General features: G+C 45.4%; 1 long non-coding RNA gene and 3 other non-coding genes across 4 annotated transcripts; 3 read left to right on the forward strand and 1 right to left on the reverse strand.

The window, feature by feature from the left end:
• Positions 1–432: 432 nt before the first annotated feature.
• LOC139364195 (uncharacterized) lies at positions 433–1,652 on the reverse strand. The gene is made up of 2 exons (XR_011625587.1): positions 1,421–1,652; positions 433–675 (listed from the first exon to the last, which is right to left on the reverse strand). It is a non-coding gene; the product is annotated as an uncharacterized lncRNA (long non-coding RNA).
• TRNAN-GUU (transfer RNA asparagine (anticodon GUU)) lies at positions 1,550–1,623 on the forward strand. Its single transcript has one exon. It is a non-coding gene; the product is annotated as a tRNA-Asn (tRNA).
• A 5,918-nt stretch (positions 1,653–7,570) lies between the features above and the next one.
• LOC139360416 (U1 spliceosomal RNA) lies at positions 7,571–7,735 on the forward strand. The gene has a single exon (XR_011617788.1). It is a non-coding gene; the product is annotated as a U1 spliceosomal RNA (small nuclear RNA).
• A 10,646-nt stretch (positions 7,736–18,381) lies between these two features.
• LOC105470747 (U1 spliceosomal RNA) lies at positions 18,382–18,545 on the forward strand. Its single transcript, XR_003015668.1, has one exon. It is a non-coding gene; the product is annotated as a U1 spliceosomal RNA (small nuclear RNA).
• Positions 18,546–23,045: the final 4,500 nt, after the last annotated feature.

The following is a 23,045-nucleotide window of genomic DNA, read 5'->3' on the forward strand; positions in this document are numbered from 1 at the left end:
GGCGGAGCTTACAGTGAGCCGAGATCGCGCCATTGCACTCCAGCCTGGGCAACTGAGCAAGACGCCGTCTCAAAAAAAAATTTTTTTTTCTGACGTAATAAGTAAAAGTAATAATAATGAATCACAAAGCTTGTAGTGCATAAAGTAAAAATACGTAACGCTAGGATAAAGGCCAGAAAGGGAAGTATAATGACACTTGAAAGCAGATTATGATAAATTAAAGATGTATCCCAGAAACCCTAAAGCAGCCTCTGAAATAAGAAAAGGGTTATACCTAATAAAGCAACAAAGAAAATGGAATGAAAAAAATCTATGTAAACACTATGCTGGAACAACTACTCTCCAGGCCTCCACACCACTGGTCAATGAGAAGCGTACTTGTAGAATGATGCCTGCAGCATTATTTGTAATCATAAAATAATAGGACCAAGGTAATTTTAAAGATATATGAAAAGGGTTTTATTTATTTAACAAACAGATAATTGAGCAAACAACGGAAGCAAGTCCTTTGCCAAAAGAACACAGAGGGTCATGATGATGCTACTCCTCCAGGGATTTCAGGGTTCCCAGAGGCCTAGTTTTCTGCCTAGTTCTTCTGGAAGATGTTATTCTCGGGGAGCAATAGGTCCTCGAGTTTGGGACTCTTTCAGGTTCTCTCTCCATTTCCCGATTCTGCTACAATAAACAAACAAACAAAAGCAATTTTCACTTCCAGAAGACCCCGCCGGTGCCTCTTTCAGGAGGTCTGGATGTCTGGTCCACCGCTCCCCGGCTTCTTTCCCAGCTTTTGCTTTTCCGTTCCCCTGCTCTCGCCCTGCTGCCCCACGGCCCGACCACTGCCCAGCTGAGCCCCCGCGGTTCCACCGCGAAGAAGATGCGCCGGAGGCCCTGCCAGTTGCCCGCCCTGCGGGGTGCCCAGAAATCAACGCTTTGTAAAAAGAACGTCCCCATGGAAAAAATCTCTTGATTTCCACTCTCAGGGTTCTTCAAAGGACTAAAAGCTAAAGGCGACGATGAATTCATTGACAAGTCCTAGTCGTGCCAGACCCTGCTCCCCACGAGGGGACCCACGAGCGACCCTCACCACCATCCCTGCCCTGGTGGAGCCCCCGTGCGGAACACAGGATCCGAAGATGGCAGCGGAAGCTCCTCAGCAGCCCCGAAAGCGACTGGGCAGGGTGGGCACAGGCTCCTTCACTGGGTGAAGGCGGCGCAAAGAACGGGAAGAACCATCGCGGGAGCCCACCGGGCGTTCACCTTCCCTTGAGCCCCCAGGCAGCTCGGGCTGGGTCGCCCACCGGGGAGTTTCCGGAAGCTCCTGAAGCAGGCGAGGGGCAGGACGGGCGAAGGCCATTCGGCTGTTCCTCCGGCTCCAGAATCTCCTAACGCGCAGGTGCCCAACGTGACCAGCGCGACTCACCGCTCTAATCTCTCTGGTTTTCCAACGCCTTGCTCAGTCGTCCTGCCGGGCAGGCCCCGAGAATGTACGAAAAGGAGCAAGTTTAGCGAGTGGCCCTTCCTGCATCGCCCAGTGAAGCTGGGAACGGTTGTCTCTGTGGCGCAATCGGTTAGCGCGTTCGGCTGTTAACCGAAAGGTTGGTGGTTCGAGCCCACCCAGGGACGATTCTTGGAACTTTTAAAGCATTCACGCATTGTCAATCACTAGACAAATAGAGAGGATTTTATCTTTCCGGAGTCCCAAGACACTGATTTATGACTGATCCATGTCAAGGCCCAGCCCACCTCCTCTACCAGATTCTTAACCGGGTATCTCCTGAAATACTGGGTTTACACTGGTGTAACTCAGGAATCCTGAAACAGAGACCTAGGAACCCACTTCTGGTGTGATAAAATTCTAATTCAGTCTGTTATACGCTTAAACGAGTAATTTACATGCCTCCATTTTTTCATATTTTAGTAGTAGGAGTCCAGTATTACCTCCAGGACATGCCTGGATTTCCTGATTGCTCTATCAATAACGTGACCAGTGGAATCATTCATCATGACAGGGATCCTCTCCATTATTTTGAAAACAGTATTTTTCCTCAGTTTGTGCAGGATTTATTTAACCCTTTTCAAAATGTTTTTGTTAGCCAGGCATGGTGGCACGCACCTGTAGTCCCAGCTACTCGGGGGGCTGAGGCAGGAGAATCATTTGAACTCGGGAGGTGGAGGCTGCAGTGAGCTGAGATCGCACCACTACACTCCAGCCTGGAGTGGACTCCAGAGCGAGCTTCCATCTCAAAAAAAAAAAAAAAAAATTGTTTTTGAGATGAGGTTGGTTTCATGTTTTTAGGATTACAAAGAATGCTGCAGTCACCATTCTTGTACACATATCTTGTGTCATTGTGGAAATGTCTACACCACAGATCTTTCTATAGTGTAGAGAGCTGGATGAGCCATTGCTACATTATAGTGCTTATAATGCTTCTAATCTGAATCCATTCTGCAAATGTATCTTTCAGGGGAGCAGCACCAAATCATATCCCAATATGAATATTTATAAGAGGAACAATGTGCAGATGTGCAGTTGAGCTTCGTGCCTCTCCGTGGGGCCCATGTTCATAAAATGGTGGCATTAGCAATCATCTGAGAGTGGAGTTTGTGGCCCTCTGACGTCAAAAGCTGAAGCAGAGGACATGAAAACCCTCACTGTACATCTCTGTAGTTTAGCCAGAATCATTCCTAGGTCGACAGTCCCTTAGGAGGGAATGCTGCTTGCTTGTGTTGTCAAAACCACGAAAGGGAGGGAAAGCATCAGGCTGTTGGTTGATAACAGTAGTGAAGCAAGTCTTTTCAAAGGCTTGGTTTGTTAACCCTTAGGAAAAACATCCTAACTCTTACCAGATGGTGCCGTGCATTTCCAGGCTCTTGGTGTCCCAAAGAAAGAAGTGTACGTGACACACACAAAGCAGCAAAGCAAAGCAAAAGTTTATTAAGCACAGTAACACTCTCAGAGTAGGGAGAGTGGGCTGGCCTCTGGGAGATGAGATCCGTATGAGTTTGGTGTACTCTGGGTCTTTTTATATGTGGTTGTTTTTCTTCTCTTCACAGGGATGCCCAATCGTTAGCCAGTGTTTGTCTTTTGATTGATAGGTGGGTTGCTTAGTTACTTTGGCCCTTCTGTGCTTGCACGTTGCCTCCATCCCATACTTTTAAGTCCATGCATGATATGCAGTCCATATGCATGAGTTGTAATGAGCTGATTATCATATGGAGTCATGTTAAGGATACTTTTTTCTCAATGCATAACTCTCAGGAGCTGCCCCTTTACTGGTTTGGAACTTGCCGGCCATGGGGTCCTTGATTGCTGTTTTTTTCTGGTTTGTTTGTTTGTTGAGACAGAGTCTTGCCCTGTTGCCCAGTCTGGAGTGCAGTGGCGCAACCTCAGCTCACTGCAGCCTCTGCCTCCGAGGTTCAAGCGATGCTCCTTGAACCCCAAGTAGCTAGGAGTACAGGAGTGCTCCACCATGTCCAGCTAATTTTTTGTATTTTTGGTAGAGACGGGTTTTTGCCATGTTTTCCAGGCTGGTCTCAAGCTTTGACCTCAGGTGATCTGCCCGCCTTGGCCTCTCAAAGTGCTAGGATTACAGGCGTGAGCCACCGAGCCCGGGCTTGCTTGCTTTCTTTAATCTTACTTTTTGTTTTGGCTGCTCAACTTCTGCCTTTTATCTTGCTTCTTGCTCTCCCACCCCATCACCTTGCTTCTGTTTCTGCTTTTACTCATTCTGCCTTTTATCCAACTTCCAATTCCCTCTGCTGTTCTCCTGCCTCATAATGGCAGTTAGTGAGGGAGGGGTGTTAAGAGGGCATGTGCGACCTCCTAGCCTGCCACAGCTGGAAACAGCTTTCAAGGATTCTCTGCAGTCCTGTCAGCCAAGAGAGAGTCCGTTCAGTTGGTTGTAGGGCCTAAGGCTTATTTTTGTTTCTCAATCCTGACAAGGTAAGGCTGGATTAATGAAGATTCTCTGCAGGTGTAAATTTCCCCTACAAAAGACAGTTTTGCAGAGTTACTTCTGTTTGCTGGCTCTCTGACAGCCATCTTACAATATGCCAAAGAAATACATTCTGGGGTAAAATATTTTGATTTCCTTCATCTATCTACAGCTTCACCATGCTGACAGCCTCCAGACCAAGCGTACCTGAAGCCTTTCTTTTTAAAAAGCTTTCCCACCCTCCTGACTGCCTTCAAGTCTCTGCCAAAACACAAGTCACAGTGACTGACTCCCTGCTATAGCAAGCTCGGAATAAATAGCCTTTGCTTTTTCCATTTAATTGGTCTTTGTTTATTTGCAGAAGCTTCAGTGTAGAGTTGACAAGGACTCCATCTTTCACCACACCTCAGTAGTTTCCTCTGAGCCCTTTTCTCTGTTAGTTCTTGGCCTGCCAAGTCCAGTTTTAGAAAAGAATACTGTTGAGTCTAGTTTAGCAAGAGTCCTCCCAACCACTTTTGATAGCTAATCAAGTTCCTCTTAGTAATTTTCCATCCACTGACTTTCTTATCTTACCAGTTGGCTATAATCTTCAACTCCTCCTGCTGTATTTGAGGTTGAGCTCAGTTCTCTGGTGGTCTATCTTGCCTATTGTAGTACATACAATAAAATCTGTCTCATGTTTTTAACAAGTGTCCAGTGCAGTCCCTCAGAAACTACCTTTGCAAAATTATGACAATAAGAGAAAGCTGACATGGCTGGCCCCATCTTGGTTCTAGCCTCACAGGCTAGCTGGCTATGCTCATTCCTGTGCAATTTCTCCCAAGCTATCTTTGGGGAAAATTGAGTTTATAGTTTAAATCAGCAGTCCCCAACCCCCGGGGCCACAGGACAGGTACTGGTCCATGGCCTGTTAGGAACCCAGCCGAACAGCAGGAGGTGAGCTGCAGGCCTTCAAGCATTACCACCTGAGCTCCGCCTCTTGTCAGATCTGCATCAGCATTAGATGCTCATCGGAGCTCGGACCCTATTGGGAACTGCGCATGTGAGGGATCCAGATTGCACACTCCTTATGAGACTGTGACTAATGCCTGATGACCTAAGGTGGGACAGTTTCATCCGGAAACCATCCACCACCCCCTTCCGTGAAAAAACTGTCTTCTGTGAAACCAGTCCCTGGTGCCAAAAAGGTTGGGGACAGTCAAAAAGGTTGGTGTAAATGATAACCTTCCCCAAAACTAAATTACCTCTGTAAAACTCATGAAAGGCCACCAAGTTAGAAGGATGAAAGAGGCCTGAATTCTACTAAGATGTATGCCTCGTTAAATAATTACCAGCCATTATTCCACAGGCCACAAGATTTGCAGCTTCCCCAATGACTGCTGTGAAGAACATCGCTATTGTAGAACCTAAGATTGGCCTCTTGAGTTGTCTTTTCAGGCTTTTGCATTTCTGACTACTGGATGGCACCATTTGGCCTGAAAATCAACCAGTCCCTTAGCCCCCACCCAGAAGCCGACTCAATGCAGGAGGGCCATTTTCCACATCCCTGTGATTTCATCCCCAACAATCAGCACCGCCCAAGCCCTAGCCCCCTTCCCACCAAACTATCTGAAAAACCTATTACCTCCAAGCCTTCAGTGAGATTGATTTGGGTAATAACTCTCTCTCCCACATGTCGTGGCTGGCCTGTGTCAATGAAACTCTTGACTGCAATGCCATGGTCTCCATGAATTGATATTGTGTGTACATTAGGCAGGAAGAACCCATCAGGCGGTTACATCTGCAGGATGGTGCCAGTTCTTTCCACAAAGGCTGGTCAGATACCCAGAAAGTATTTCTCCACTACTGCCTGGACAATGTGTCTCCCTGTCAATCTCCAGGGAATGGGGCCTGGATCAAGTATTTAGCATTCAGCAGTTACTACACGGTCACATAATCCCTCATTTTTAATATTTTGCCATGCCTTCCAGTGGCCTAACTGGTCACCATGCCACAGAATCTTTACTTTATGATCTCCAAGGAGAACTCTCCACTCCATGTTTTGTGATTTGAGCAATGGAATAGAATTTGATACTGGTGGGATGCAGGAGGTCCCCAGACACTGGGGGAATCTCGACCCCAGCTGTGTTGTCCAGGCTCTTGACACCACCTCAAGAATGAAGTGAAAGATGAGTCAGCAAATAGTGAAAGAAGAGATTTATTGCAAAGCAAAAAGTACACACTCAAGAAAGGGGAGTTTGGGTATATCCAAGACAGAACAATGGGTTCTGGGGTTTCATCTTGATGGGTTTCTTTAACCAAGGAGTGGAATATTCATGAAAATTCCCAGGTAAAAGTGGAAATTTCTCGGAACTGTGGTGCGATCCATTTTTACATCAAATAATGATCTCAGAACCGTCATGGCACTGGTAGGTGCGTGATTTAGTATGTTAATGAGCATATAATGAGGGCCTAGGTAAAACCTACGTCTAATCCAGCCCTACACTGGGTCCAGTCTTAGCCAGCTTGGTCCACACCCTGGTTTTTCAGCGTCTTATCAGCCCATAGCCTCAAGTCATGTAAATCTACTGCCTACAATTTGTTATCCTGTGACCACCCTGTATTATTCCTGTCTCAAATCTACTTCTAAATATTCAAATGGTCTTTGACTTGAGCAGCTCAACTTTGCTTACTTCACAGTGTTTCCTGCATAATATATAAAAAAGATGATCCAGGCATTTGTTAAACATCTCAAATAAGATGTATCCCGGGTATTTGTGTCAAATTTGGATTATTTTGGTTTTGTCTTTGCAGAATATAAAAAACTAACACAAGGTAAGGGCTAAGGTCTGGAGATGGCTGCCCAAGAGATGACAAAGTCCAACACCACGCTTGAGAGTGTCCAACCATCTCTTCTGGGACAGCATATTTCTCTACAATCCTGAATTTGGAAAACAAGCAACAAGATTCATGAAACTGGACAACTGTCTTTATAACATTACCAGTGATAAAACCAGTAAGGAAGGCTGGTTTGCAGTCATCCGACCTGCCTCTTTACTTTCATAAATACGGTTTCTCTCTGATAGTAAACGGCTTCCAATTTCAAGCGGAATGCTACATCACAAGGCTAAGGATGTGAAGAGAACCGGTTTCTTTTGTAATCCTAAACGTTCCGCACAGGAGTTTTTGCGAATTAAAAGCCATTATTTGAAGAAGGGTGCCCAGGATCCATCTGGCGGCGGAAAGGTTGCTCCGCAACACAGGCTAGGGACCTGCTTCTTTGGGAGAGAACAGATGCCGGGGCGGGAGGGAAAAAGGGAGAGGCAGACGTCACTTCCCCCTGCCCGCTCCTGCAGCGGATTGGGCGGCTGAGTGGCAGAAAGGCAGACGGGGACTGGGCAGGGCACTGTCGCTGACATCACGGAGAAGGCGACTTCTATGTAGATGAGGCAGCGCAAAGGGCTGCTTCTTCGCCACCTGCTGCTTCGGCACGAAGGATTTTCCATGCCGTGGAGCGGGTTCAGGACCGTTGGTAGGACTTGAGAAGCCCAGCTGTGTGTCAGGGCTAGAAGGGCTCGGGAGTGCGCGTGGCAAGTGACCGTGAGTGTAAAGGGTGAGGCGTATGAGGCTGTGGCGGGGCAGAGGTGTAGGCACTCATACTTACCTGGCAGGGGAGATACCATGATCACGAAGGTGGTTTTCCCAGGGCGAGGCTTATCCATTGCACTCCGGATGTGCTGACCCCTGCGATTTCCCCAAATGTGGGAAACTCGACTAGCATAATTTGTGGTAGTGGGGGACTGCGTTCGCGCTTTCCCCTGACTTTTTGTGTTTAAAGTATAGACTGTACAGTAAGGGTTATTTCTTTCGTCTGTGGGTTTGTAGTTTGGGGTAGCTTTCTACGTGTAGTTTTAACGGTGGATGACTTGAGAATAGGAAATAACATGTCGCTTCTTTACCAGAAGTGATATGAGCGTCAGCGGTTGTAACACAAGCTAACTTGAGTGAGAGCCGCACAGCTCTTTCTAAGGACCAGCTTTTTGCAGAGATTGGTCCAAAGTCTCCAGTCTCTTGGGTTCTCATTCTCTGTGTTTTTCTAACCCCCTGTCACTTTTTACACAGCCTCATTTCTAACGGCAGCTCCCACACGCGTTTGTAGGATTTCTGTGCTATCGGGGAATGTGTTCTCACCTCCTAGAGCCAGGTAGAAACTACGTAGACGGGGGCTGTTCTTTGGGAAGAAAGCAAGGCCTTTGGGGCTCTACTGTCCCCGTTGGGTTGTAGACATAACACGCTTACTTTGCGTAGGGAAACGGCTCTGCCGGTGCCCAGCTGCCCTAGCCCATATTCATCCAGGCCCGCAGGTCAGAACCTGTCTTGGCCGAAATGCGCTGCGATCCTCCCTGAAGTATAAGGCGGGAAGTTTTGTGTGGAGCCGGGTCCAGTTTCCTACTATCTCCTGCCGTTTACATATCTTGTCTTTCTTCAGACTTTATTTAAGCGACAGCTTCTTGTTTGAGGTCTCGCTTACACATCCTACATCCATTGCCAGGCAACTTTCTAGATAGCACCCCGACCCATCCTTCCCACCTCCAAGCAGCCCTTTCCTATTTCTGGTGCCAGTGTCCTCCCGTGTCCCTCTTTCTTCAGGCCCTCGCTTATCACCTTCATGCGCAGAAACTATTTAGCCCTCTCTCAACCTGCGGTGTACACCTGACACGGGTCAGTACCCTGGCAAATTCCTTAATACCCCTTCTCAAATTGCACTGTAAATGCATCTCTTTTTAACTCCCAGAAGTATCTGATTGGTTTTGTCCCTGCACTACATGAATTCCACTACAGAAGAAAACCCCAGGGCTAGCGATGGTGGTTCTGAGCATTGTGCCGGCCTCTCCCAGGGTATGTTTTCTGACCTCACCTACTTCTGATCAACTGAGGTCAGGAGTTCGAGATCAACCTGACCAACATGGTGAAACTCCGTCTCTACTAAAAATGCATGAAAAAAAAAAAAATAGCCGGGTGTGATGGTCTGTGTCTGTAATCCCAACTACTCAGGAGGCTGAGGCAGGAGAATCCCTTGAACCCGGGAGGCGGAGGTTGCAGTGAGCTGAGATCGCGTCATTGCACCCCAGTCTGGGTGACAGAGCAAGACTCTGTCTAAAAAAAAAAAAGGAAAAAGAATTAGTCCATCTGAGACACATTATTGGAGACAGTACAATCCTGCATCCAACAGGCACTTGGTGCAGATCTGAACCCATTGAGCTATTGGCTCTTGTTCCCCATGTTCTATTAAGTATCATGAGCAGAAATTGAGCTCTTTGGCTTTTACCCACTAAGTACGACTATAGGACAGGACTCTGTCTCTCACACACACATTGTTGCATCATTATTTTTTTGCCATCAGTGTGGGTTTTTGGTTTTGAGGTTATGCAGTGAATTTCTGGGTACAGTCTCTGTTGGGTCACGTTGACCCTTGTCCCTGTTGACCATGACAGCTAATCTGGTCTGTGAGTCTTTTTTATTGCCCCTTTATTGTCCTGAGAATAATGGTATTTCCTGATACTTGAGACTGCAGCAATGATAAGTTGTTCAGATCTTGTCTTTCCAATGTTTGGTAAAAATATTATGGGTCCAATAGTTGTCAATATCTGCAAGAGTGGCATCTCTATTACAAGTGTGATGTTACTACTCAATGTCCCCCCTCCCACCCAACTTCGTTCCATAGGAGCTCTTGGCTTGAACAAATTTACTATATCTAAAAGACATCTTAGTACAGGAAGGAAACTAAATCTGTAGCATGTAAGGAGCAGTTTTCTTTGATTGGTGTATTCAGGTTTCTAACCAGCTGAAAAATTCAAATACATGTCCTTTAAGGATTAAGTTTAAACCACACTACAGAAAGGAGAGAAAAGATTTATATGATCACATACAAGCAATGGAATCAGCACTTTTCACAACTATACAAATCAAATTTAATAATCTCCAGAATATTAAGGAAGTTCAGTGCTTAATGAAAATGAATGAAAAGAAATTATTCACCCACTGTTACATGCCCTAGAAAGAGAATGTTCTGCCCAACTCGAAAGGGTATCACAATATTACTCAGATTTTCAGCAATGAAGGCCCTCCAAGGAGCTAATGATGTTCATATTTTTTCAGTTTATTTCCTTCACTGATAAACATTGTTAATAGATACCATTGCCTCTCTTTTCACCTGAAGTGATGTTACTTAGCACAATTGGTTTCTTGAGAATGCCCCCTAGTTTGGTGGAAGTAATTTTCCTGCTTTATAAATATAGGATATTTTCTCATGAAACAAATTGCCATACTCTTTCGGTGAAGTGAATAGACAGATTAGGTCTCTAAAATGTTAAAGGAGTCACTGCCCCAATTATCTTAGGAACAATAATAATTACTTATATAAAATTAAAATAAGAAAATTAAGCCAGGTATGGTGGCTCATATCTGCAATCCCAGCACTTTAGGAGGCTGAGGAGGGAGGATCAATTGAGGTTAGGAGTTGGAGACCAGCCTGGGCAACAGAGTGAAACCCCTGTCTCTACAAATTTTTAAGTATTAGCTAAATTTTTAAAGTTGGCAGGGCATGATGATGCATGACTCTAATCTCAGCTACTAGGGAGACTGAGGCAGGCTGCAGGGAACTATGCTTGTGCCACTGCCCTCCAGCCTGAGTGACAGAGTGAGACTCCCGGCTCAAGCCGGGCATGGCGGCTCACGCCTGTAATCCCAGCACTTTCTGAGAGGCTGAGGGGGGGCGGATCACGAGGTCGGGAGTTCGAGACCAGCCTGGCCTATATGGTGAAACCCTGTCTCTACTAAAAATACAACATTAGCTGGGTATGGTGGCACATGCCTGTAATCTCAGCTACTCGGGAGGCTGAGGCAGGAGAATTGCTTGAACCCGGGACTCGGAGGTTGCAGTGAGCCAAGTCGTGCCACTGCACTCCAGCCTGGGCGACAGAGCGAGACTCCGTCTCAAAAAAAAAAAGAAAGAAAAAGAAAAAGAAAGACAATTAAGAATTTGTTGAAAATTGTTTTAGTAGAATGCTAGGCTGCATGTCTTGCATCTGTACTCCCAGCAAGTCAACAGGCTGAGGTGGAAGGATTGCTTTAGGCCAGCAGTTGGAGACCAGCCTCGGCAACAGGGCAACACGTCGTCTCTAAAAAAATACAAGTGAAGCTGAGCCAGGAGGATTTCCTGAGCCCAGAAGTTCCAATTTGGTCAGCTATGATTGCCCTGCTTCACTCTAGCCTGGATAACAGAGCAAGACCCTGTGCCTTATTTTTTATTTTATATATTTTTTTACTACTTATGCTTATTTATTTATTTGTTTTTGAGACAGCGTCTTGCCCTGTAGCCCAGGCTAGAGTGCAGTGGTGCGATCTGAGCTCACTGCAAGCTCTGCCTCCCAGGTTGAAGCTATTGCCTGCCTCAGCCTCCAGAGTAGCTGGGATTAAAGGCACACGCCACCACGCCCAGCCAATTTTTATATTTTTAGTAGAGATGGGGTTTCGTCATGTTAGCCAGGCTGGTCTCAAACTCCTAACCTCCGCTGATGCACCTGTCTCGGCCTCCCAAAGTGCTGAGATTACATTTGTGAGCCACCTCGCCCAGCCTACTTATGCTTGAGATGGAAGGTTTCATTAGGGAAACATTTTCTTGTTGAATTTCTAACATGAAAAAATAATAGAGTTAGCTGTAGATTAAATTAATGGTCTCGATAGTTTGTTACAACAAATGAAATGAAGTTGATAGCAAAGAGGAATTTTTTGATTCTTTTGAACAATTTAGATAATGTAAATATTTAATATATAAAGATATGAAAAAGTTCATTACGTTATTATTTATTTATTTATTTATTTATTTATTTATATTTTGAGATGGAGTCTCACTCTGTTGCCTAGGCTGGAGTGCAGTGGTGCAATCTCGGCTCACTGCAACCTCTGCCTCCCGGGTTCCAGCGATTCTCCTGCCTCAGCCTCCTAAGAAGCTGGGATTACAGGCACACGCCACCACGCCTGGCTAATTTTTGTATTTTTAGTAGACATGCGGTTTCACCTTGTTGGTCAGACTGGTCTCGAACTCCTGACCTCGTGATCCTCCTGCTACAACTTCCCAAAGTGCTGGGACTACAGGTGTGAGCCACCGCACCTGGCCCATTACATTATTTTGTAAAAAGTCAGTGTGACTCTTTTGACAAATTAGAATGGTTTAACAATCTTGGTTAGGCTGGGTGTGGTGGCACATGCCTGTAATCCCAGCACTTTGGGAGCCCAAGGTCAGGAGTTCGAGACCAGCCTGGTCAACATGGTGAAACCCTGTCCTTACTAAAACTACAAAAATTAGCCGAGCATGGTGGCAGACTCCTGTAATCCCAGCTACTTAGAAGGCTGAGGCAGGAGAATCGCTTGAACCGGGAGGCAGAGGTTGCAGTGAGGAAGATCGTGCCACTGCACTCCAGCCTGGGGGGTGACAGAGTAAGACTCTGTCTCAAAAAAAAAAAAAAAAAAAAGTACAAAAAACCACAGGAAGAGGGGAGCCTATCATTGTGCATACCGCTTCACCAAAACGTGAATTGAGAATATTACAAAGGACTTCCCTGATCTAAATTTAAATACATTTCACTCTTCTGTTTCTAAAGCAGGCTCCAAGATCCTCCAGGCTTTGGCAGAAAATTTGACTTAACTGTTGAAACCTTTGAGCCCAAATATTCTGACCTTATCAATTAATTCCCATGCTGGTGAAGAAGGCAAGGCCACTAACTGGTTGCAAAAGGCAAATTGGAAGGATTTTCAAAGAGACTGAAGCAGGACTGGGCGCAGTGGCTCACGCCTGTAATCCCAGCACTTTAGGGAGGCTGAGGAGGGCGGATCACGAGGTCAAGAGATGGAGACCATCCTGGCGAGCACAGTGAAACCCCGTCTCTACTAAAACTACAAAAAATTAGCCAGGCGTGGTGACGGCCGCCTATAGTTCCATACTCGGGAGGCTGAGGCAGGAGAATGGCGTGAACCCGGCAGGCGGAGCTTGCAGTGAGCTGAGATCGCGCTACTGTACTCCAGCCTGGGCGAGGAGCGAGACTCCACCTCAAAAAAAAAAAAAAAAAAAAAAAACAGAGACTGAAGCAGAACATGAAATGTTCACGTTTTAGCCAAATATCTCCATGTTGCCATTCCCCAGGTCCTTCCTAAAAATGCAAATTGGAGGATAATTCAGCAATGTACTAAAAAGCCAGACAAATCTGTCTTTGCTTACTTAAAATGGTTTGAGAGCCAGGCATGGTAGCTCATGCCTGTAATCCCAGCACTTTGGGAGGCCGAGTCGAGTGGAACACTTGAGGTCATGAGTTCGAGACCAGCCTGCCAACATGGTGAAACCCTGTCTTGACTAAAAATACAAAAATTAGCCAGGTGGCTACTCAGGAGGCTGAAGCAAAAGAATCACTTGAACCTGGGAGGCGGAGGTTGCAGTTAGCTGAGATCCTGCCATTGTAATACAGCCTGGGTGACAGAGGGAGACTCTGTCTCAAAAAGAACAAAAGAAAGAAGAAAAAATTAGCAGAGTAGTAGAAATATAACGTACATGAGAATGACAATCATGAAGAGAATCTGTATTCTAGAATAGTAAGGGAACCTATTCCATTAGGGAGCCGACTGAAAACATCAAATCCCAGTTCACACCCCAGGGTGTGATGTCACGTGCCTGTAGTCCCAGATACTCGGGAGGATTAGAAAGGAGGTTTGCTTGAATTCATGAGGTCAAGGCAGAAGTAAATCCTGATCATGCCACTGCAGTCCAGCCTGGGTGACAATGAGACCTTGTCTCAAAAACAAACAAACAAATGAAAAAATCCACAAAACCAAACAACAACAAATTATCCCCTCACTCTGAAATGACAGTGGCAAACATCACTTTGCTATTGGAAAATTAAAACACCCCTTCTTGCTAAAACACTCCCTCTTGCTATCAACCTGCCCTCTCGCTCTAACATGTCTGACCCATGGTTTAAAATGCCCAAAAGCTGATGTACTCAAATTGTAGTACACTTACCTGTTCTGCAACAGCATTTATTTTAGTCTGTAGGAGATCACCATCCATGGCCCTATAAATGTCTAACAGCATGGAATGATGAAGGGACAGTGGCCTTTAGGATATGTATGTATATAGCTCTGAAAAACCCAACATTGGGCGACTTCCCTCAAACTTTTCACTAGGCATGACCACTGTGCTATTTTAGATAGAGATTCTGTGGGGCAAAACCTGAGAATTATCTGCCTGGCTATCAAGAAGATAGCTCCTTGCATTTTTGGGGAGTGAACACCTTTGCTTCAAGGGAGTGTTTCCTCCCAGGATTACAAATCTTTCTGTAACTTCAGGAAACATTGCTGATGAAAACCAGGCATGGTGGCTCTGGCCTGTAATCCCAGTGACTCGGGGGTTGAGGCAAGAGGATCACTTAAGTACAGGAGTTCGAGGCTGCAGTGAGGTATGATGGTGCCACTGCTCTCCAGTCTGGGCCACAGGGCCAGACACTGTCTGTGAAAGAAAAAGAAAGAAATACATTGCTGATGAAACTGCGGCCTCTTTTGCAGCTCAATAAAAAGCTATTTATTCACTGGCTAAGGTTGTACTAGACAATCACATGACTTTAGATGATATATTTAGCTGAGCAGGGAGATGTATGTGTGGTGGCAAATACCTTTTGTTGCATATATATAAATATTCCCCATGCAGTAGAACCTTCTCTATAAAAAGTCCGTTCAGTTGGTTGTAGGGCCTAGGGCTTATTTTTGTTTCTCAATCCTGACAAGGTAAGGCTGGATTAATGAAGATTCTCTGCAGGTGTAAACTTCTCCTACAAAAGACAGTTTTGCAGAGTTAATTCTGTTTGCTGGCTCTCTGACAGCCATCTTAAAATATGCCAAATAAATACATTCTGGGGTAAAATATTTTGATTTCCTTCATCTATCTACAGCTTCACCATGCTGACAGCCTCCAGTCCAAGCGTACCTGAAGCCTTTCTTTTTAAAAAGCTTTCCCACCCTCCTGACTGCCTTCAAGTCTCTGCCAAAACACAAGTCACAGTGACTGACTCCCTGGTATAGCAAGCTCGGAATAAATGGCCTTTGCTTTTTCCATTTAATTGGTCTTTGTTTATTTGCAGAAGCTTCAGTGTAGAGTTGACAAGGACTCCATCTTTCACCACACCTCAGTAGTTTCCTCTGAGCCCTTTTCTCTGTTAGTTCTTGGCCTGCCAAGTCCAGTTTTAGAAAAGAATACTGTTGAGTCTAGTTTAGCAGGAGTCCTCCCAACCACTTTTGATAGCTAATCAAGTTCCTCTTAGTAATTTTCCATCCACTGACTTTCTTATCTTGCCAGTTGGCTATAATCTTCAACTCCTCCTGCTGTATTTCAGGTTGAGCTCAGTTCTTTGGTGGTCTATCTTGCCTATTGTAGTACATACAATAAAATCTGTCTCATGTTTTTAACAAGTGTCCAGTGTAGTCCCTCAAAAACTACCTTTGCAAAATTATGACAATAAGAGAAAGCTGACATGGCTGGCCCCATCTTGGTTCTAGCCTCACAGGTTAGCTGGCTTTGCTTACTCCTGTGCAATTTCTCCCAAGCTGTCTTTGGGAAAAATTGAGTTTATAGTTTAAATCAGCAGTCCCCAACCCCCAGGGCCACAGGACAGGTACTGGGTCCATGGCCTGTTAGGAACCCAGCCGAACAGCAGGAGGTGAGCTGCAGGCCTTCAAGCATTACCACCTGAGCTCCGCCTCTTGTCAGATCTGCATCAGCATTAGATGCTCATCGGAGCTCGGACCCTATTGGGAACTGCGCATGTGAGGGATCCAGATTGCGCACTCCTTATGAGACTGTGACTAATGCCTGATGACCTAAGGTGGGACAGTTTCATCCGGAAACCATCCACCACCCCCTTCCGTGAAAAAACTGTCTTCTGTGAAACCAGTCCCTGGTGCCAAAAAGGTTGGGGACAGTCAAAAAGGTTGGTGTAAATGATAACCTTCCCCAAAACTAAATTACCCCTGTAAAACTCATGAAAGGCCACCAAGTTAGAAGGATGAAAGAGGCCTGAATTCTACTAAGATGTATGCCTCGTTAAATAATTACCAGCCATTATTCCACAGGTCGCAAGATTTGCAGCTTCCCCAATGACTGCTGTGAAGAACATCGCTATTGTAGAACCTAAGATTGGCCTCTTGAGTTGTCTTTTCAGGCTTTTGCATTTCTGACTACTGGATGGCACCATTTGGCCTGAAAATCAACCAGTCCCTTAGCCCCCACCCAGAAGCCGACTGAATGCAGGAGGGCCATTTTCCACATCCCTGTGATTTCATCCCCAACAATCAGCACCGCCCAAGCCCCAGCCCCCTCCCCACCAAACTATCTGAAACACCCATTGCCTCCAGGCTTTCAGTGAGATTGATTTGGGTAACAACTCTCTCTCCCACATGTCGTGGCTGGCCTGTGTCAATGAAACTCTTTACTGCAATGCCATGGTCTCCATGAATTGATTTTGTGTGTACATTAGGCAGGAAGAACCCATCAGGCGGTTACATCTGCAGGATGGTGCCAGTTCTTTCCACAAAGGCTGGTCAGATACCCAGAAAGTATTTCTCCACTACTGCCTGGACAATGTGTCTCCCTGTGAATCTCCAGGGAATGGGGCCTGGATCCAGTATTTAGTATTCAGCAGTTACTACACTGTCACCTAATCCCTCATTTTCAATATTCTGCCATGCCTTCCAGTGACTAAACTGGCCACCATGCCACAGAATCTTTACTTTATGATCTCCAAGGAGAACTCTCCACTCCATGTTTTGTGATTTGAGCAATGGAATAGAATCTGATACTGGTGGGCTGTGGGACATCCCCAGAAACTGGGGGGGATCTCGACCCCAGCTGTGGTGTCCATGCTCTTGACATCACCTGAAGAATGAAGTGAAGGATGAGTCAGCAAATAGTGAAAGAAGAGATTTATTGCAAAGCAAAAAGTACACACTCAAGAAAGGGGAATTTGGGTATACCGGAGAGAGAACAATAGGTTGTGGGGTTTCATCTTGATGGGTTTCTTTAACCAAGGAGTGGAATATTCATGAAAATTCCCGGGTAAAGGTGGAGATTTCTCGGAAATCTGGTGCCATCCATTTTTACATCAAATAATGGTCTCAGAGCCGTCATGGCACTGGTGGGTGTGTGATTTAGTATGTTAATGAGCATATAATGACGGTCTAGGTAAAACTTCCGTCCAATCCAGCACCACATTGGGTCCAGTCAGTCTCAGCCAGCTTGGTCCACACCCTGGTTTTCCAGCCTTTTATGAGCCCACAGCCTTAAGTCATCTAAATCTACTGCCTAGAATTTGTTATCCTGTGACCACCCTGTATTACTCCTGTTTGAAATCTACTTGTAAATATTCAAATAGTCTTTGACTTGGCCATTCCAACTTTGCTTACTTCACAGTGTTTGCTGCGTAATATGTAAGAAAAGATGATCCAGGCATTTGTTAAACATCTCAAATAAGATGTATCCCGGGTAGTTGTGTCAAATTTGGATTATTTTGGTTTTGTCTTTGCAGAATATAAAAAACTAACACAAGGTAAGGGCTAAGGTCTGGAGATGGCTGCCCAAGAGATGACAAAGTCCAACGCCACGCTTGAGAGTGTCCAACCATCTCTTCTGGGGCAGCACAGTTTTCTACAATCCTGAATTTGGAAAACAAGCAACAAGATTCATGAAACTGGACAACTGTCTTTATAACATTACCAGTGATAAAACCAGTAAGGAAGGCTGGTTTGCAGTCATCTGACCTGCCTCTTTACTTTCATAAATACGGTTTCTCTCTGATAGTAAACGGCTTCCAATTTCAAGCGGAATGCTACATCACAAGGATAAGGATGTGAAGAGAACCGGTTTCTTTTGTAATCCTAAACGTTGCGCACAGGAGTTTTTGCGAATTAAAAGCCATTATTTGAAGAAGGGTGCCCAGGATCCATCTGGCCGCGGAAAGGTTGCTCCGCAACACAGGCTACGGACCTGCTTCTTTGGGAGAGAACAGATGCCGGGGCGGGAGGGAAAAAGGGAGAGGCAGACGTCACTTCCCCCTGCCCGCTCCTGCAGCGGATTGGGCGGCTGAGTGGCAGAAAGGCAGACGGGGACTGGGCAGGGCCCTGTCGCTGACATCACGGATAAGGCGACTTCTATGTAGATGAGGCAGCGCAAAGGGCTGCTTCTTCGCCACCTGCTGCTTCGGCACGAAGGAGTTTCCATGCCGTGGAGCGGGTTCAGGACCGTTGGTAGGACTTGAGAAGCCCAGCTGTGTGTCAGGGCTAGAAGGGCTCGGGAGTGCGCGTGGCAAGTGACCGTGAGTGTAAAGGGTGAGGCGTATGAGGCTGTGGCGGGGCAGAGGTGTAGGCACTCATACTTACCTGGCAGGGGAGATACCATGATCACGAAGGTGGTTTTCCCAGGGCGAGGCTTATCCATTGCACTCCGGATGTGCTGACCCCTGCGATTTCCCCAAATGTGGGAAACTCGACTGCATAATTTGTGGTAGTGGGGGACTGCGTTCGCGCTTTCCCCTGATATTTGGTGGTTTTAAAAAATAGGTTGTGTAGTAAGGGCTTGTATTTCGTTGTCCTGGTTATTACTGCCGGTGGCGTCTTTTGTTGTTTGATTCTTATGGTGGAAGTCTTGGAATAGGAAGTAACTTGTCATCTCTTTGCCGTAGGCGAAAAAGCATCATCCTTTATAACACAAGTTAACTATCGCGAAGGCCGCAGAGCTCTTCCCTTTTTACGAGGGCCTGCTTTTTGCAGAGATTGGTCCAAGGTCTCCAGTCTCTTGGGTTATCATGCTCTGTGAAAATTTTCCCCCAGTCACCTTTTACACAGCCTCTGCTTGTAACCGCAGCCCTCACAGGAGTTTCCAGGATTTCTGTGCTAGCGGGGAATGTGTTCTCACCTCCTAGAGCCAGGTAGAAACTACGCAGAGGGGCGCTGTTCTTTGGAAAGAAATTAGGGCCTTTGTGGCTCTACTGTCCCCGTTGGGTTGTAGACATAACACGCTTACTTTGCGTAGGCGAACGGCTCTGCCGGCGCCCAGGTGCCCTAGCGCATATTCATCCAGGACCGCAGGTCAGAACCGCAGTCTCACCTGTCTTCACCTAAATGCGCTGCGATCCTCCCTGAAGTATAAGGCGGGATGTTTTATGTGGAGCCGGGTCCAGTTTCCTACTATCTCCTGCCGTTTACGTATCTTGTCTTTCTTCAGACTTTATTTAAGCGACAGCTTCTTGTTTGATGTCTCGCTTACACATCCTAGATCCATTGCCAGGCAACTTTCTAGATAGCACCCCGACCCATCCTTCCCACCTCCAAGCAGCCCTTTCCTATTTCTGGTTCCAGTGTCCTCCCCTGTCCGTCTCTCTTCAGGCCCTCGCTTATCACCTTCATGGACATAAAATACTTAGCTCTCGCTCAACCTGCGGTTTACACCTGACACGGGTCAGTACCCTGGCAGATTCCTTAATACCCCTTCTCAAATGACACTGTAAATTCATCTCATTTTAACTCCCACAAGTATCTAATTGGTTTTGTGATAGTGTGTGTCTGTAATCGCAACTACTCGGGAGGCTGAGGCAGGAGAATCGCTTGAACCCGGGACGCGGAGGTTGCAGTGATCGTGCCACTGCACCCCAGCCTGGGCAACAGAGTGAGAGTCTGTCTAAAAAAAAAAGGCACTTGGTGCAGATCTGAACCCACTGAGCTATTGGCTCGGGTTCCCTATGTTCTATTAAGTATCATGAGCAGAAATTGAGCTCTTTGACTTTTACCAAGAATGGCTATAGAACACGTCTCTCTCTCTCTCATTGTTGCATCATTATTTTTTGCCATCAGTGTGGGTTTTTGGTTTTGAGGTTATGAAGTGAATTTCTGGGGACAGTCTCTGTTGGGTCGTGTTGACAAGGATCTAGTCCCTGTTTGGTGATACATGACAGCTAATCTGGTCTGTTATTGTCCTGAGAATAATGGCATTTCCTGATACTTGAGACTGCAGCAATGATAAGTTGTTCAGATCTTGTCTTTCCAATATTTGGTAAAAATTTTATGGGCCTAATGGTTGTCAATATCTGCAAGAGTGGCATCTCTATTACAAGAGTGATGTTACTACTCAATGTCCCCCCTCCCACCCAACTTTGTTCCAAAGGAGCTCTTGGCTTGAATAAATTTACTATATCTAAAAGACATCTTAGTACAGGAAGAAAACTAAATCTGTAGCATGTAAGGAGCAGTTTTCTTTGATTGGTGTATTCAGGTTTCTAACCAGCTAAAAAATTCAAATACATGTCCTTTAAGGATTAAGTTTAAACCACACTACACAAAGGAGAGAAAAGATTTATATGATCACATAAAAGCAATGGAATCAGCAATATAAGCACTTTTCACAATCATACAAATCAAATTTAATAATCTCCGGAACATTAAGGAAGTTCAGCCCTTAATGAAAATGAATGAAAAGAAACTATTCACCCACTGTTACATGCCCTAGAAAGAGAATGTCCTGCCCGACTCAAAAGGGTATCACAATATTACTCAGATTTTCAGCAATGAAGGCCCTCCAAGGATCTAATGATGTTCATATTTTTTCAGTTTATTTCCTTCACTGATAAACATTGTTGATAGATACCATTGCCTCTCTTTTCACCTGAAGTGATGTTACTTAGCACTATTGGTTTCTTGAGAATGCCCCCTAGTTTGGTGGAAGGAATTTTCCTGCTTTATAAATACAGGATATTTTCTCATGAAATAAATTGCCATACTCTTTCAGTGAAGTGAATAGAAAAATTAGGTCTCCAAAATGTTAAAGGAGTCACTGCCCCAATTATCTTAGGAACAATAATAATAATAATGACTTAAATAAAATTAAAATAAGTAAATGAAACCAGGTATGGTGGCTCATATCTGCAATCCCAGCATTTTAGGAGGCTGAGGAGGGAGGATCAATTTAGGTTAGGAGTTGGAGATCAGCCTGGGCAACATAGTGAAACCCCCGTCTCTACCAATTTTTTTTTTTTTTTTTTGAGACGGAGTCTCGCTCTGTCGCCCAGGCTGGAGTGCAGTGGCGCCATCTCGGCTCACTGCAAGCTCCGCCTCCCGGTTCACGCCATTCTCCTGCCTCAGCCTCCTGAGTAGCTGGGACTACAGGCGCCCGCCACCACGCCGGGTTAATTTTTTGTACTTTTAGTAGAGATGGGGTTTCACCATGTTAGCCAGGATGGTCTTGATCTCCTGACCTCGTGTTCCGCCCGCCTCGGCCTCCCAAAGGGCTGGGATTACAGGCTTGAGCCACCGCGCCCGGCCTATTTATTTATTTTTGAGATAGCGTCTTGCTCTGTAGCCCAGGCTGGAGTGCAGTGGTGCGATCTCAGCTCACTGCAAGCTCCGCCTCCCATGTTGAAGCTATTTGCCTGCCTCAGCCTCCAGAGTAGCTGGCATTACAGGTGCATGCCACCACGCCCAGCTAATTTTTATATTTTTAGTAGAGATGGGTTTTCACCATGTTAGCCAGGCTGTTCTCAAACTTGTGACCTCAAGTGATGCACCTGTCTTGGTCTCCCAAAGTGCTGGGATTACAGGTGTGAGCCACCTTGCCCAGCCTACTTATGCGTGAAATGTGAAGTTTCAATAGGGAAAAATTTTCTTGTTGAATTTCTAACATGAAAAAATAATAGATTTAGCTGTAGATTAAAGTAATGGTCTTCATAGTTTGGTACAATAAAATAAACGAAATGAAGTTGATAGCAGAGAGGAATTTTTGATGCTTTTGAACAATTTAAATAATGTAAATATTTAATGTATAAAGAGATGAACAAGTTCATTATGTTATTATTTTATTTATTTATTTATTTATTGAGTTGGAGTGTCATTTATTGAGTTGGAGTCTCACTCTCTCACCTAGACGAGTGCAGTGTGCGGTGTCGGCTTACTGCAACCTCTGCCTCCCGAGTTAAAGCGATTCTCCTGCCTCAGCTTTCTGAGTAGCTGGGTTGATAGGTGCACACCACCACACCCGGATAATTTTTGTATTTTTAATAGACATGGGGTTTCACCATGTTGGTCAGGCTGGTCTCCAACTCCTGACCTCGTGATCTGCACGGTATGGCTTCCCAAAGTGCTGGGTTTACAGGTGTGAGCCACCGCACCCAGCCCATTACATTATTTTTAAAAAATCAGTGTGACTCTTTTGACAAATTCGAATGGTTTAATAATCTTGGTTAGGCTGGGCATGGTGACTTATGCCTGTAATCTCAGAACTTGGGAGCCCGAGGTCAGGAGTTTGAGATCAGCCTGGAAAACATGGTGAAACCCTGTCTTTACTAAAAATACAAAAATTAGCCTGGCATGGTGGTGGGCTCCTGTAATCCCACCTACTCAGAAGGCTGAGGCAGGAGAATCGCTTGAACCTGGAAGGCAGAGGTTGTAGTGAGCCAAGATCGTGCCACTGCACTCCATCCTGGGAGGTGACAGAGTAAGACTGTCTCCAAAAAAAAAAAAAAAAAAAAGTATGAAAAATTAAAATTATGAGTTCAAATAAATTAAATATATAACAATGAAAAGGAGGCCTAGCATGAATAACTGCATTTTGCTCCTAATCCTTCCTACCCTGTGGTGATATCTTTCAGGCTAACGGCTTTTTCTTATTTCTGCACATAGGCCAAGCTATCTGTGGGAGGGATTTAGCTTACAGTTTAACTTTAAAGCACAGATGGTAATAATCCCTTCCCCAGACTAACTCCTGAGAAGGCAGAGAGGTGGTATACACAAGTAACAGTGTTATGTTGAAGATTTATAAGAGCAGTGTGACCTGACAAAAGACAAAGAATTTTTACCATCCCCTTGGGCTCTCACTGCAGCCCATAAGTCTGTCACTGTCAGACCTCTTCACGTCAACCACCTCCTTCTTCCTCCCTTTGCTAACGTATAAGGAGCCTGAAAATCGTATTAATTTAAGATGGTTTCTTAGGATATTAGTTCACCATCTGTTCAGTTTGGTGGCTCTCTGGAATAAAGTCACCTTCCCTG

This window comes from Macaca nemestrina, chromosome 1 (assembly GCF_043159975.1).
Source record: "Macaca nemestrina isolate mMacNem1 chromosome 1, mMacNem.hap1, whole genome shotgun sequence".
NCBI classification, from domain to species: domain Eukaryota; kingdom Metazoa; phylum Chordata; class Mammalia; order Primates; family Cercopithecidae; genus Macaca; species Macaca nemestrina.